The 15,666-nt window shown below is 38.3% G+C and overlaps 1 protein-coding gene and 1 long non-coding RNA gene across 3 annotated transcripts in view; both read left to right on the forward strand.

Annotated features, from left to right (window-relative positions):
* RGS6 (regulator of G protein signaling 6) overlaps positions 1-15,666 on the forward strand; it is a 577,949-nt gene that overhangs the window by 455,626 nt on the left and 106,657 nt on the right. The gene's annotated exons all lie outside the window — the stretch shown is intronic.
* Positions 4,124-7,417, forward strand: LOC149454928 (uncharacterized). The gene is made up of 2 exons (XR_016314148.1): positions 4,124-6,242; positions 6,495-7,417. It is a non-coding gene; the product is annotated as an uncharacterized LOC149454928 (long non-coding RNA).

The raw sequence follows: 15,666 nt of genomic DNA on the forward strand, positions 1-15,666 counted from the left end.
CTCCCCTTCCTGTGGCTGCTGTGGAGCATCTATCAGCATATTCTGTCCCCAGTGCTGACAGTTCCCCGCCCACCACAGACTGGAGAGAAAGCTGTTCTGCCACTCATCCCGCCCTCTGCTCCTGTGTCTTCCCCACCCCCACTCCCTGACAGCCTTATGTCTTCTCTCCGCCCTTCTTTCTTTCTTTCTTTCTTTCTTTCTTTCTTTCTTTCTTTACTTTTTATTTTTCCCTCTTTCTCTTTCTTTCTCTCTCTCTCTGTCTCCTGTTTCCCTCCTTCCTTCTTTCCCTCTTTCTTCCTTCTTTCCCTCCTTCTTTCTTTCCTGCTTTCTTCCTTCTTTCCCACCTTATTTCCCTCCTTCCTTTCCTCTTTCTTTCACTCCTTCCTTCTTTCCCTATTTCTTTCCCTCCTTCCTTCCTTCCTTCCTTCCATCTTTCTTTCCCTCCTTCCTTCTTTCCCTCATTCCTTCTCTCCCTCATTTCTTTTCTCCCTCCTTCCTTCCTTCCCTCTTTCTTTCCCTCCTTCCTTCTTTCCCTCCCTCCTTCTTTCCCTGCCTCATTTTCCCCTCCCTCCTTCCTTTTCTTCCTCCTTCCTTCCTTCCCTCCCTCCTCCCTCTTTCTTTCTTTCCCTCCTTCATTCTTTCCCTCCTTCCTTCTTTCTTTCCCTTCTTCCTTCTTCCCTCCTTCCTTCTCTCCCACCTTCCTTCTTTCCCTCCTTCTCTTTCTTTCTCTCCTCTCTTTCGTTCCCTCCCTCCCTCTCTCTTTCTTTCTTTCCTTCTCTCTTTCCTTCTTCTTTCTCTCCTACAAAAAAATTTAATAAAATATAAAATTGTAAAACATTAAATAAAAATAAAAAACTACTGACATTAGTGACGGAACTACCAGGGTCGCAAAGGTTGCTCTTGTGACCGGGCCCTGGCGTCCCGCCAACAGGCTCCGAGGAAAGGGTCCCCGGGCTTGGGGCTGCTCAGTCCAAAATGCCGGAGCCTATTTTTTGTCCCAGTCTGGGCCTGCCCCCCCTCTGTGCCCCACCCTCTCGCCTATCAACTGTCTTCTGTTTTTTTTACCAGTTCCTACCTCTTGTTCTCACTTTAAAGAGTATTTAAACCCAACGATTAATTTTCCTAAAATGTGACTGCTGTATCATGTACTGGTATGAAAAAGTATCTTGTTCTCTTTGTATTGCTTTGTATTGCTTCCTTTGTGTAACATTCCTGGTGTTCCTGCCAGTCTTTCTACTTTCCTATTAAAAACTGACCACACTAGACAGCAGAACACACCATGGTCAGTTCTTCAGCTATGCTTCAGTGTGCTCTTCTCCAATGATCAGGCTTGTCCTGACATGCCCTCCCTTGCACAGCCTTTCACTGGGAAGATCTGAAAGCTGTTGTTTCTCTTCTCCCAGCTTTTATGCAGCTGAGAACAGAGGGAATGTGGTCACTTATAAAAATAAGTGGAAAAAGAGTGTTTATAATTTTTTTTATATATTTATACACAAATGTTTTGCCTTTCATTTCTATTTTAAACTGAATGGAATGTTTTGCAAAGTAAGGGTTTACATATACTTTAAGGATTGTATACCTGGATATGCAACTAATCTGCCTTCAATCAAAGAGCTATATTAGGCATTTTTACTAGGAATGCGCTTTTTTTTTAATTCTCCATTTTGAAGAAATAGCATAACATGATATTTCAAACAATACACAATCGAGTGGACTGCAGAAGAAACATTGTACACCATATGATACGTAAACACATAACCATATAAAACAATAGGGTAAGTGTTGGTGTAATCAGCAGAAAAGATAAGAATTCAGCTGATCCAGTTGTCTACAACCCAAAAACACACTCCTTATGTTTGTCCTTAGAGGGACAAACAACAATCAACCCCAGAGGGGAAGGAATATAAAAAATAAATTGCCAACATGAGGAATTGAAGAATAGGAGGAATAGTGTAGGGAGGGGAATGGATTAGGAGAGGAAGGTAGAGAGAATGGTAGGCAGGTAAATAATTTAATAGATAAAAGAGAAAAACAGAAAGAGAGGGAAAAAGGGGAAGAGAAAAAGAAAAAGGAATTCCATCTATCCTCCTGGCCCTACGCCCATAACAATCCTGCTGTCCTGCTAAGGAACATGTGGGGTGGAGCAATTGACATCCACTTCTCAATTTTTGGGCGGCCAGTACAGTCTGGTCTTTGTAAAAAAAAGTATGGGGTTCAGATTTTCTAATATTTTTCTTCTTGCTCCTTAAGCATCATAGTTTAATTTTCCATCTCTTGAATCTTATTAATTCAAGCAAGCCAGTGTGTTTTGTTAGGGGGGAGGTTACTTTTCCATAGTGCTGGGATGCAGGCTTTTGCAGCATTAGGAAGGTGTTTCAACAGAGAGTTTTTATTGCGTTTATTTGACAGAGGTGTCAAATGTCATGTAGGAGAAAAGCTATGGGATTACCTTCAAGAGAAACTCCCGTAAGCGTCTCTACCATCTGCTCCACTATGGTCCAGAAGTCTCTTAGCTTGGGGCATTGCTAAAATATGTGCAGAAAAGACATCTCCAACATGTATTTGGGACATGGGAGAACATGCAGTGCAACGTCTCTGGTGTCTTGTACCATCTAGTAAGAAGTTTGTAACCTCCCTCCTGGTACCTGCTAGCCAAAGAGTCCTTATGAGCAAAGAGCAGAATTCTTTCTGTTTTTGGGAGAAAGTTGTATTTGAGTCCCTTTCCCAGCATTGCAGAAATGGGAGTTATTGTGGTGCATGAGAAGCTAACAGCGAGGCCTAAAGATAAGAAAGCAAGTGTCATAGAGGCTCACCTGTTAGACATGTATGTTCGAAAGAGGAAGGTTCCCGCATAGTGGTGAATTTGGAAGGCAAAGAGTGCAAGTATGCTCCTAATTGCTCCCTCCTTAAAAAATCTAAATTAAGTGAGGCTTGCTCTATCTCATGGGTCGTCATCAAGCGGTGGTTTCTGGAATAGTGTAATATCCGGAAATGTCCATTCTTTAGGAGAGATTTAAAATGAGGGTCTTAGCGTGCTGCTTCATGATTTCTTACAGGATCCAGAAAGCCCGCTCCTCCCCTCACCTTAGGCAGAGAAAGAATATTGCTCCGGAGATGCGCCGGTTTACCTGCCCAGACAAATTTCAAGATGATCTCAACCCCTGCAGAAATCCAGTTGGGAGCTTTACCGGAAGGGCTTACAGTAAATAGTTAAGCCTTGGCATTAAATTCATTTTTAGAATATTGATAGGACCAAACCAGGTAAACACTCCCCTATCCCATCGTTGAAGATCTAGCTTGATTTTTCGTGCTAGAGGGGAAAAGTTAAGTTCAAACACTCGTCTTAGATCCCCGGGAATATGTGTTCCCAAGTATCTTTATATGAGACTTCTGTACCATGTAATCTGGTGTGGTCAAAAACACTGGGTTTGCAACCTGTGCTTGAAAGTATTATGGACACCCACTGCAAACTGCAGACACAGCGCGTTTCCCACACCGCGTTCCGGTGTGAAAAGGCCCTAAAATCTGAAGATTTTAAAATGTTACACAGACCTACAACACTTGTAAACTGAGAGATACCAGTCTCCCTATGTGTCTTACAATGTATCTAACTTGTATCTGGACTTGCATGTCCATTTCTCTTATTAGATTTAGGGTTAAAAATAATTTTGTGATGTTTTAAAAAGTGCTTGTACAGAAGGGTGGTCTGATTTTGAAAATAAACCAACATATGGTGTAAATATTCATAACATTTTCTATGTTTCATGATAAATGTCAGTTATTGTAATGGCACCAAAAATAAAATAAATAGCTTTAAATCTAGAAGACTGCATTATGTTGTGGATGAATAAATACAGATATTTTTAGAAGGAAATATTTTTGTTAACACTTGTGCAGTTAATGTTTAATATATTTGATATATTTGTTTAATATATTTGATTGAATGGCTTGCAGGTCAAATATTACATCAAAAACACAAGATATTGTATTAAAGTATAACTCATATGTAAGTTATTAATAAGAGTATGTGTTTATGGGTTTTGTATTCCTATTTAAAGCTATAGACTAAAAGTATCCTAATCATTTCCCACTCTAAACATTTGTGGCTTGGCATACACTTCAATTAAATTAGTGTGAAACATGCAAAGGTAAAAACAGAAAGTTTAAAATATTCAGAGTATCACAGCAGATTATGATTTGAAAAAAGGAGGTTAAATATGTATATGATTAAATATATGACTTTCCCTTTAAAAATGACCTCTATTATGGAAGCTGTACACATAAAAGGCAAGCAGACAGCAAACAAATGAGTCACCATTATAGTTTGCAAGCTCTCTGCAGTTTTCAATATTACTTACCATGCCTAGCTTCACCCTTTGTCTCTGTATGGAGGTGGCCATCTTAGTTAAAGAGCAGGGCTTTACTCCCTGCTGCAACAATCTTGACTTGTGATCTGATGACTGGTGGGATGATGACCAAAAGGCAGCAGGAAAAGTGGAAAAAGCAGGGATCCACAGAATACATGAAGCAAAAGCAGAGATAACCTTGTGCTGCAGGTCTTCACATACAGATTTCTGTCCAGCTAGGAAAACAGTATCTCCAAATCTCACCCCAGATCTCACAAGATCAGCAGTAAAAGGCAACAGTTGCTTAGATGATCTCACTCTGAAGATATACCATTAGGATGCTACAAAACAGGAGTGCCTAGGCACAGTAATATGTCAGGAAGCACAAGGAGGAACTCAAGGCAAAATGTAGATTTTCAGAGCACTAATTAGGCCTCATGTGCACAGGGCATTTGAAAAAGTCCCTCTAAGCACCAAAACTACTGGCAGGAAAACATGACTGAAAATTCACTTATAGCTGTGTTTTGCATATGCGTTTATGCGTGTTTAAGAGCGCTGGCGTTTATAAGCCTTTTTTCCATAATACCAACCTCTGGTTAATTTTTCACTCTGAAATGCCAACAATGGATTGGAAAATAGTTCATTATTAACTTTGTGAGCCATTTTGAGAGAGCAGAGAGAGCACTGTGTTTAGCAGGGAGCTACAGTGGGGCAAAAAAGTATTTAGTCAGCCACCAAATGTGCAAGTTCTCCCACTTAAAAAGATGAGAGAGGCCTGTAATTGGCATCATAGGTAGACCTCAACTATGAGAGACAAAATGAGGAAAAAAATCCAGACAATCACATTGGCTGATTTGGAAAGAATTTATTTGCAAATTATGGTAGAAAATAAGTATTTGGTCACCTACAAACAAGCAAGATTTCTGGCTCTCACAGACCTGTACCGTCTTCTTTAAGAGGCTCCTCTGTCCTGCACTCATTACTTGTATCAATGGCACCTGTTTGAACTTATTATCAGTATAAAACACACCTGTCCACAACCTCAAACAGTCACACTCCAAACTCCACTATGGTGAAGACTAAAGAGCTGTCGAAGGACACCAGAAACAAAATTGTAGACCTGCACTAGGCTGGGAAGACTGAATCTGCAATAGGCAAACAGCTTGGTGTGAACAAATCAACTGTGGGAGCAATAATTAGAAAATGGAAGACATACAAGACCACTGATAATCTCCCTCGATCTGGGGCTCCACGCAAGATCTCACCCCGTGGGGTCAAAATGATCACAAGAACGGTGAGCAAAAATCCCAGGATCACACGGGGGGACCTAGTGAATGACCTGCAGAGAGCTGGGACCAACGTAACAAAGGCTACCATCAGTAACACACTACGCCGCCAGGGACTCAGATCCTGCAGTGCCAGACGTGTCCCCCTGCTTAAGCCAGTACATGTCCGGGCCCATCTGAAGTTTGCTAGAGAGCATTTGGATGATCCAGAAGAGGAATGGGAGAATGTCATATGGTCAGATGAAACCAAAATAGAACTGTTTGGTAGAAACACAACTCTCTCATCTTTTTAAGTGGGAGAACTTGCACAATTGATGGCTGACCAAATACTTTTTTGCCCCACTGTATCTGTCTTTCCTGGATGTGTTCATTATGGATTCAGCCATCAACAAGTATGATGAAATACTCCTGCTGATTCTGTTGCGGAAGGTGAGAAGACAAAGAGAACTGGAGATGAGAAGAACAAAGTTCGTTGCTACTATACTCATCTCTTGATGTCTGTTGGCACCTTCTACAATCTTCTGGAGAGGCTGCAACTCCATCTAACTCGCATGGACATTCAGTTGAGGATGAGCGTATCACCTGAGGAACATCTCCTGGTGACACTCAGGTATGTAATTATGTAAATGTCACTGTGTCTATATTTTTTAAAAATGTTTGTGTGAATACTTTTTTCAGTAATTTTCTTATTCTTGTTTTTGGTTTTCAATTTTTTTAAGCTTTTTAAAACAGTAATTTATTCCATAACAGTTTTTTTATTTCATTTTTTTTAAATTTACATTTTTTCATATTATTTCACTTTTTTCTAGATGGTACTTTTTTTATATGGTTCATTTTTTGATGATATTATTGTCTATTCTAGGTTTCTGGCAACAGGACAAAGTTTTGTATCCCTACACCTTTATTTCCTCATGGGAGTGAGTACGGTGGCAAAAGCGACCCCGCAAACTTGCTTGGCACTGTGGGAAGGATTACATAATGTTGTTATGCCTCAGACAATGAAACATATGTGGGAAGAGGTTGCTAATGAATTTTGGCCGAAGACTCAGTTTCCCAAGTCCAGTTCAAGCTATTTCAGTTATGAGAAATACTTTTCCATAGTACACTTGGGATTGATGGAGGCTCACCTGTGATTCATATGCATTGATGTGAGAGACTACAGGAGTCAGGGGGATGCAAAAATCTAGCAAGAATCTGCGATGGGGCATTTGAAGGAAGTCTCGGGATTCAAGCATGGTGGCCTTTTCTGTGCACATTGGAGCCCAGTCTTCCACTTGTAATCTTAGCTGATGAGACTTTTGGACTTGCTAAAAACCTAATGTGGCCCTATTGTGGACATGGACTTAGTCACAATCAAAAAGTATTCAACTATAGATTAAGCCACTCCCTGATGCGTTGTGGAGTGCGCATTTGGAGTATGTACTACAAAGTAGCGAGTGCTCCTCTCCACCATTCCATAGACTTGGAGAACGCTGTAAAAGTAGTGTTGGCCTGCATGCTACAAAATGTTCTAATTGACAAGGAAATAGTCTACTTTGAACATGCACCACCAAACCCTGCAAAGGAGATTCAGTTCATGGACTGAATATCCTGAATGCACTCCAGTTCTCAAGTTATGAACATTATAAATCAGTTCGCTGATATTTTAATTTCCCCAGATGGTGAATTGGCCTGGCAAGATCAATATGTCTTGTTTGATTTCTCTTGATACCAGTTACATTTGAATGTTCTTAATGCTGCTTATAAAATAACTTTTTTTTCCTTTGAATAAAGCTATTAAAATTATCTTTTTGTGGTGTTCTTCTCTTGCAGAAAGGTTGTCTTTTTTATCTATGTGAGGTAAAGTGGCCGTTCACCTTTAAAGAATGGACACATTACTCCACATGAAAATATATATATATTTTAGATTAGATAGATAGATAGATAGATAAAATGAGAAAAAGAAAGATATATGATGAGGTGGCACATCCATGCTTTCATCCTGGCTGATGTGATTGCGAGTTGCATGTTGTACTAAAATATAGTAAAATTTCCAAATTAAAATGTTTTTAAAAATCTATAAAAAAATAAAAAATATTTTTTTTTTCAAAATAATTAAATACAAATTGTAAAAAAATTTTTTTTTTAATGTAAAATGTAATAAAATTTTACACAAAATATATATTTTCTTCTTTTCTTTTTCTTTTTCTTTTATTCCATAGTGTTTTATTAGGATTAACATGGCATATAAGTAGAGACAAAAGTATGTACACCACAGTGTCAGCATTTCAATTTGTCTTATCTAAAATTTATAAAAAGATCAAAATTAATGCATATCGATCGGATTTTGCCTCCTATTGTCTCTACAACACTGCTCTTACAATCAATTATGAAATTTCCCTAATCTGATCATTCGACGGTCATCACTACATTATCTTCATTCATTTCCAAATGTACAGACATGATCTGGACATGAAATGAATCCCATATGACTAGCAAGTCTTTCTATTTTGATATTCAACTAGCTCTACATTTGCAGCATATTTGCAGCACAATGCCACCCCAGGGATATCCCCAGTGACACTCTGGGAGACTCATAAGCTTTTAATCAAAGGTATTTCTAATCAAATAGCTTGGCAGCTCAAATGGGATAAAATTGCTAAACAAGAACAAATGGAACATGACTTCCCAACTCATTTTCTTAATTTTCAAGCAAAACCCAACCAAAACCCAAGGACACATACTCTAGTGACCATCTCAAAGTTTTAAAATAATTTTATGCCCACCTCTCGCAGCTGAGAAAATCCAAGGAAGTCCTAGGTGCTATTAAAACTCTGAAGTCCCACAAACAACCAGGCCAGATGGTCAGTCAGCTGCATACTATAAAGAGCTTGCAGACTTCTTAGCTTCACTTTTAGCCAATTCCTTCAATTCCCTACTTGATCAGCATTCTTTCCATCCTGAGACACTTAACCTATGTTAGTACTAGCTATGATACCCAAACCACAAACTGATGCTTTCACCTGGTCCAATTACAATCTGATTTCCCTACTTAATCTTGATGGGCCAAACACCCCCCTGTTCAGTTCGTGGTCAAACATTCGAACTTTCTTCAAGTTCGACCATGAACTTCGAACAGAGGGGACAGTTTACTAAGCGGTATCTTACTGTATCTGAGTATGCGGTAAAATGCTGCACAGCTACTAAAATACCACATGAGTTATATTATTAAGTCATGCAGTATTTTAGTAGTGAAAACATTCTTTAATGTTTCAGCTGTCAGCGGGGTTCCCTGCTAACAGCTAAATGGAAAAAGAATTTCCAGCATTATTTTTTTTTCTAAAAACACATGGGGTCCCCCCCATTCTTACCAAGTCCTTTGAGTCTGGTATGGATTTTGAAAGGAACCCCCACGCCAACATTTTTTTAAAAATGGTGTAGGGGTCCCTCCAAAATCTATACCAGACCCTTATCCGAGCATGCAGCCGGCAAGTCAGGAAAGGGGGCAATGAGCAAGCACCCACCCCCTCATGAACCATACCAGGCCACATGCCCTCAACATGGGGGGGTAGCTTTGGGGGGGACTCCCCCCCCAAGGCACCTTGTCCCCATGTTGATGGGGACAAGGGCCGCCGGATCCCAGCCCCTCCCTCATGTGAAGGAGTATGCGGTACATGGTACCGCTACTCATTCACAAATAAAGTGTAGTGTAATAAATTACAGTAGACAGTCTTTGATAAATCCTTTATTAAAAGCAAAAATTAAAAAATGGCCGCCTAAGTGAAATGTGTGGATAATAGTATTGTGGGCTTCATAAGTATTTCTTTCTTGGTCTGTTTTAATTTTCTGCATCTAATTAATGATTTAAATCTCAAAGTACAATATATTCTCACATAATAAAAGCTGTAAAGTGGAATTTTTCAATTTATTTGCATGTTTTAGTGGTTTACGAAGGAAATTGGATCAACTTGTTTTAACATACTGTAGATCAGAACATATCTATTTGTGGAACACTTGGTGGTAATTGTTGCAGACATGAGTTATAAAAATGAGTTCTTATGACTCCCCTGGGTGGAAAATAAAAGGAGTAACAATTTCACTTTAACCTTGGCAACCACCTTTCTTTTCTTAAACACAGCTCTCATACAATTTGGGTCATATTACAGAGTTACATTTGCAATTCTTAGCTGACAAGTCTCATTTAATGGCCAGTTAGATTCTCTCCAAGAAAGATCTCTTTATTAATCCATATGCGATATTACTGTGTTTTTATATGGTATTGTATAGAATCTCTGAACAATTACAAGCATACTGGTTGAAGTTTAAGTTGCGTTTTTAAGTCTAAAATATATTAAATGTATATAATTATAATAAAACAACAATAGTGTAGCAGTACAGTTACATTGTTAAAGTATATGTACAGTAAATCAAATCCCTGAAATCTCACAAAAGCCTTCACATGATACAGTGAGGTCCATAAATATTGGGACATTGACACAATTCTAAATTTTTTTGGCTCTATACACCACCACAATGGATTTGAAATGAAACGAACAAGATGTGCTTTAACTGCAGACTGTCAGCTTTAATTTGAGGGTATTTACATCCAAATCAGGTGAACGGTGTAGGAATTACAACAGTTTGCATATTGTTAAGGGACCAAAAGTAATGGGACAGAATAATAATCATAAATCAAACTTTCACTTTTTAATACTTGGTTGCAAATCCTTTGCAGTCAATTACAGCCTGAAGTCTTGAATGCATAGACATCACCAGACGCTGGGTTTCATCCCTGGTGATGCTCTGCCAGGCTTCTACTGCAACTGTCTTCAGGTCCTGGTTGTTCTTGGGGCATTTTCCCTTCAGTTTTGTCTTCAGCAAGTGAAATGCATGCTCAATCAAATTCAGGTCAGGTGATTGACTTGGCCATTGCATAACATTCCACTTGCAAATTGGTTAAATACTTGTGAGCCACTAGAAGTTTTCTTACTTATAGAGCAATTAATTCCGTGTATGAAAATAATTATAAATAATGAATAAAGTGAACCACTAATAAATTAATTACGTGCTTAATTAGATATTAGATCGCCAGGTACTTATTACACCCTCTCCAGGTGTATAGATGTTAACTTTATATATCAATATTGTACCGCGCTCCAATCTATACAACTATAAGTGCTCTGATAAATTATAAATGACTGCAGTGTATCACCAATAATTCAATAATATTCTAAATCCATAATACTTGAATCCAAAATTGATATAAATCCATAATACTTGAATCCATAATTGATATAAATGTATAAATAAATTAAATTAATATTTTTAAATAAGTGCATAAAAAACTAAGTGCATTAAAAAACTAATAAAAAGTGAAAATATATAAATGAAAAAGTGAAAATAAAAAATGAAATAAAACTGAAAAAAATGAAAAAATTGGAATGACACATCCCCCAGAGGAAGCTACGAGTCCCTGTAGCGTAACGCGTAGGGGAGGGGCGGTGACGTCATCACGCATCCACAGAGGAACGGCGAGTATATCGAGTGAACACACACACACCTGCAGGGCTGTTTGCAGGAGGATTTGGATACATTGTATACAAAGCGCTACTTTTACTGATACCATGTGAGTGGGAGATCAGAAGCTCAATAAACATTTGTTACCCAGGATAAGACACTATGTTTCTTTTTCCCTTCTCTGTATGTATCGGCTATGGAGGAATAAGTCAAGCAGCTAGAGGAGAAAGTTCTTATTGAGAAAAGCTGTATTGAGGAGAAAGGAGAGGAGGAAGGAGAGAGAGGTTCATGCCATGAACACTGACCTACTACGCAGACTAGATTGAACTACATTACCATCTCAATTCGTATGAACTGAACTGTCATTCCAATTTTTTCATTTTTTTCAGTTTTATTTCATTTTTTATTTTCACTTTTTCATTTATATATTTTCACTTTTTATTAGTTTTTTAATGCACTTAGTTTTTTATGCACTTATTTAAAAATATTAATTTCATTTATTTATACATTTATATCAATTATGGATTCAAGTATTATGGATTTATATCAATTTTGGATTCAAGTATTATGGATTTAGAATATTATTGAATTATTGGTGATACACTTCAGTCATTTATAATTTATCAGAGCACTTATAGTTGTATAGATTGGAGCGCGGTACAATATTGATATAACATTCCACTTCTTTTCCCTTAAAAAACTCTTTGGTTGCTTTTGCAGTATGCTTTGGGTCATTGTCCATCTGCACTGTGCAATGAGTTGTGAAGCATTTGGCTGAATATAGCAGATAATATTGCCCGAAACTCTTCAGAATTCATCCTGCTGCTTTTGTCAGCAGTCACATCATCAATAAATAAAAGAGAACCAGTTCCATTGGCAGCCATACATGCCCACGCCATGACACTACCACCACCATGCTTCACTGATGAGGTGGTATGCTTAGGATCATGAGCAGTTCCTTTCCTTCTCCATACTCTTCTCTTCCCATCACTCTGGTACAAGTTGATCTCGGTCTCATCTGTCCATAGGATGTTGTTCCAGAACTGTGAAGGCTTTTGTAGATGTCGTTTGGCAAACTCTAATATGGCCTTCCTGTTTTTGAGGCTCACCAATGGTTTTCATCTTGTGGTGAACCCTCTGTATTCACTCTGGTGAAGTCTTCTCTTGATTGTTGTCTTTGACACACATACACCTACCTCCTGGAGAGTGTTCTTGATCTGGCCAACTGTTGTGAAGGGTGTTTTCTTCACCAGGGAAAGAATTCTTCGCTCATCCACCACAGTTGTTTTCCGTGGTCTTCCGGGTCTTTTGGTGTTGCTGAGCTCACTGGTGCATTCCTTCTTTTTAAGAATGTTCCAAACAGTTGTTTTGGCCACGCTTAATGTTTTTGCTATCTCTCTGATGGGTTTGTTTTGTTTTTTTAGCCTAATGATGGCTTGCAGCTCTTTGGATCTCATCTTGAGAGTTGACAGCAACATATTCCAAATGCAAATAGCACACTTGAAATGAACTCTGGACCTTTTATCTGCTCATTGTAATTGGGATAATGAGGGAATAAAACACACCTGGCCATGGAACAGCTGAGAAGCCAATTGTCCCATTACTTTTGGTCCCTTAACAAGTGGGAGGCACATATGAAAACTGTTGTAATTCCTACACCGTTCACCTGATTTGGATGTAAATACCCTCAAATTAAAGCTGACAGTCTGAAGTTAAAGCACATCTTGTTCGTTTCATTTAAAATCCATTGTGGTGGTGTATAGAGCCACAAATATTAGAATTGTGTCAATGTCCCAATATTTATGGACCTGACTATATATTCTGTGTATTGGATACACAGAATATAATTGGTTGCTAACATTTATAGGTAAAGCTAATCCAGGGAATATCCAATTGCCTCTCGGGGGATCAGGAAGGAATTTTTTTCCCCTGCAGGAGCAAATTGCATCATTCTTTGCTTGGTTTTTTTTTGCCTTCCTCTGGATCAACTGTGGGTATAGGAATTTAACTTTTTTTTTCTGAAGGTTTAACTGGATGGACGTTTGTCTTTTTCCAGCCAGACTAACTATGTAACTATGATATTACATAGTTACATAGTTGGTGAGGTTGAATAAAAACATCAGTATATCCAGTTCAACGTGTGTGTGTGCATTTATGTCTCTAGTACTTCCCATATCCCTGTATATTGGTTACGCTAAGATGCCTATCCAAGAGTGGCAATTTCAAAATCCATTTTTTTAAAGTTTCAACTTTTATAAAACTAATACCTATTGATTCTGCTCAAACAATGCTCGTTGCTCCTGCTCAGGTCAATGCTCAGGCACTTCCTGTTACAGGGTGACAATACTCTGTCCCTGAAGTTGTTTTTCTGAGTTGTCATTCTGACATACACACTCCCAATTAATTCTATAACTGGCTTTCTGGCGCACATGCAAGAGGTCAGCATTCCTAATATGCGAGAAAGGATGAAGAAATTTGAAACAATAAAGTCATTTATTTAAAAAAAAACAAAAAAAACACAACAATGCTTTAGAAAACTAAATTATATTCAGTTAGCATTGTTTACTTTAACCACTTCCCATCCGCCCATTGCCTATATACCAGTGCCCTGATCATAGCAGCCTCTTGATCACCGCCATACCCCATACCAGCATCCTGATCACCCCTTATGCCATACCAGCATCCTGATCACCACCATACCCCATGCCAGCTTCCTGATCACTGCTATATGTCATACTAGCATCCAGCATTTTAGGGTCTCAACTGATCAGTTTTCAACTATATTTCCCATAGTATGTAAACTCTATAACTTTCACACAACTAAATAATATACACTGTTTTGGGTTATTTTATAACAAAAACTAAGCAAAAAAAATATTTTCTTTTCAAAATCTTCTGTATTTTTTCAGTTATATAGCAAAAATAATAACCCAATGGTGGGTTTGATGATCAATACACCAAAAGAAATCTCTATCTGTCTCCAAAAAATGAAAAACATTTCATATGGGTACAGTGTTATATGACTAAGTAATTTTCACTTAAAGTAGGACAGTGCTGAAAGCAGAAAATTGACCTAGACTGGAAGGGGGGTGAAAGTGTCAGGACTTGACGTGGTTAAAAAGGTTTAAAAAATAATGAAAAAAAATTTTACCCTACAAAAGCAGTTGGACCAATTCTTGGATCACATAATATCTATACTATATTTTTTCTGCAGATACCAATAGTTGTAAGCAAAGCATAAGAATGTTTTTGCTATTCCATTATTGATTATTCTATTAGAGCTTCATCTGTAGGGTATTTTACAACCTAACTTCACCTACTGTTAAAACCGTGCGAGAGAATTAATAAAAAGTGTTTGAACTTGTCCAAGCTTTGTCTCAACTGAAGCATAGCCAATCACATTTTACATTTTTCTTTTGTAAGCTGTGTGAAATAAATGAAAGATAGAAATGGATTGGTTGCTATAGACACAGAAAACCAGTTGAGCTAGAACTTCAGACACTTCTTTCTGATTTCCCTACCCACCATCCCCTTTGTAAATTCACTTTTCTAGCTACTCAGCTGCTGTCAGCTTTGTGCACACCTTGGAATATTTTTATTTTTTGTCAAAAGAGCCTTTGTCAAACTTACATATTTCAGGTTCCAGAACCATAAGTCAGACATCCAAATACATCTGTTATATATGTTTACATTAATTCAGAACAATAGGCCAAGACACAGGTCCAAATAATGATGAATGAATTTGCTACTAGCCTAGCTAGACAACACTTCTCCATAGGTTGGATCTACCAACTATAGAAAGCTTAGCATGCAAATTTCCAGTACATCACAATATCCCAGCATTATGATTGATAATGTGCATAAAGGAACATAACATTACCTCAGCAATCTATCCATGTCTAGTTCCGTTTGAGCCAGTCTGGGAATATCCAGCCACCCACCCACCACTTTCTCAAATTTGGACAGACAACCACTATGTTGTTAGATAACCTGTTCTTATCTAAGAGTGGTGCCCATACGGTTTACCCATTCCCTGTGGGTGGGATGAGAGACAGTTTTCCAGTAAGCAAGATGCCTCTGCATTCCTGAAATTAGGTCCTGGAGATTGCTTCCTTAATAAAAGCATCAACTACATCATCATCCAGTATACCTAGTAGGCAGCACTTGGGATCAGGGGTATAGTGCACTGAAACACTTGATTAATAGTATTAAGTATGAACTCTCAGTACCTGTGTAGTTTTGGACAGCTCCATAGCACATGATTAAGATTTCCATGGTCCCTACTGCATTTAGGAAATGCAGGGTCAGGGGGAAGTCCCATCCTAAACAATTTGAAAGGAGTATAATGTACCCTCAGTGGAATGTACAGTTGTGCAAAACGCTAGGAGGTATTTAGGGAGCTAGTTTGTACTGCTTCCATTGCCATTTCCCATTGTTCACTAATTAATTCCTTCATGTCAGACTGCCACTGTTACATTACTTTGCAGAGATATTCTTCCAAGTAGATGGAAAGTAGGGAAGGGTAGCAGCTAGATATC

This window comes from Staurois parvus, unplaced genomic scaffold (assembly GCF_062004578.1).
Source record: "Staurois parvus isolate SC_StPar_1 unplaced genomic scaffold, SC_StPar_1.0 ptg000414l, whole genome shotgun sequence".
In the NCBI taxonomy this organism is placed as follows: Eukaryota; Metazoa; Chordata; class Amphibia; order Anura; family Ranidae; genus Staurois; species Staurois parvus.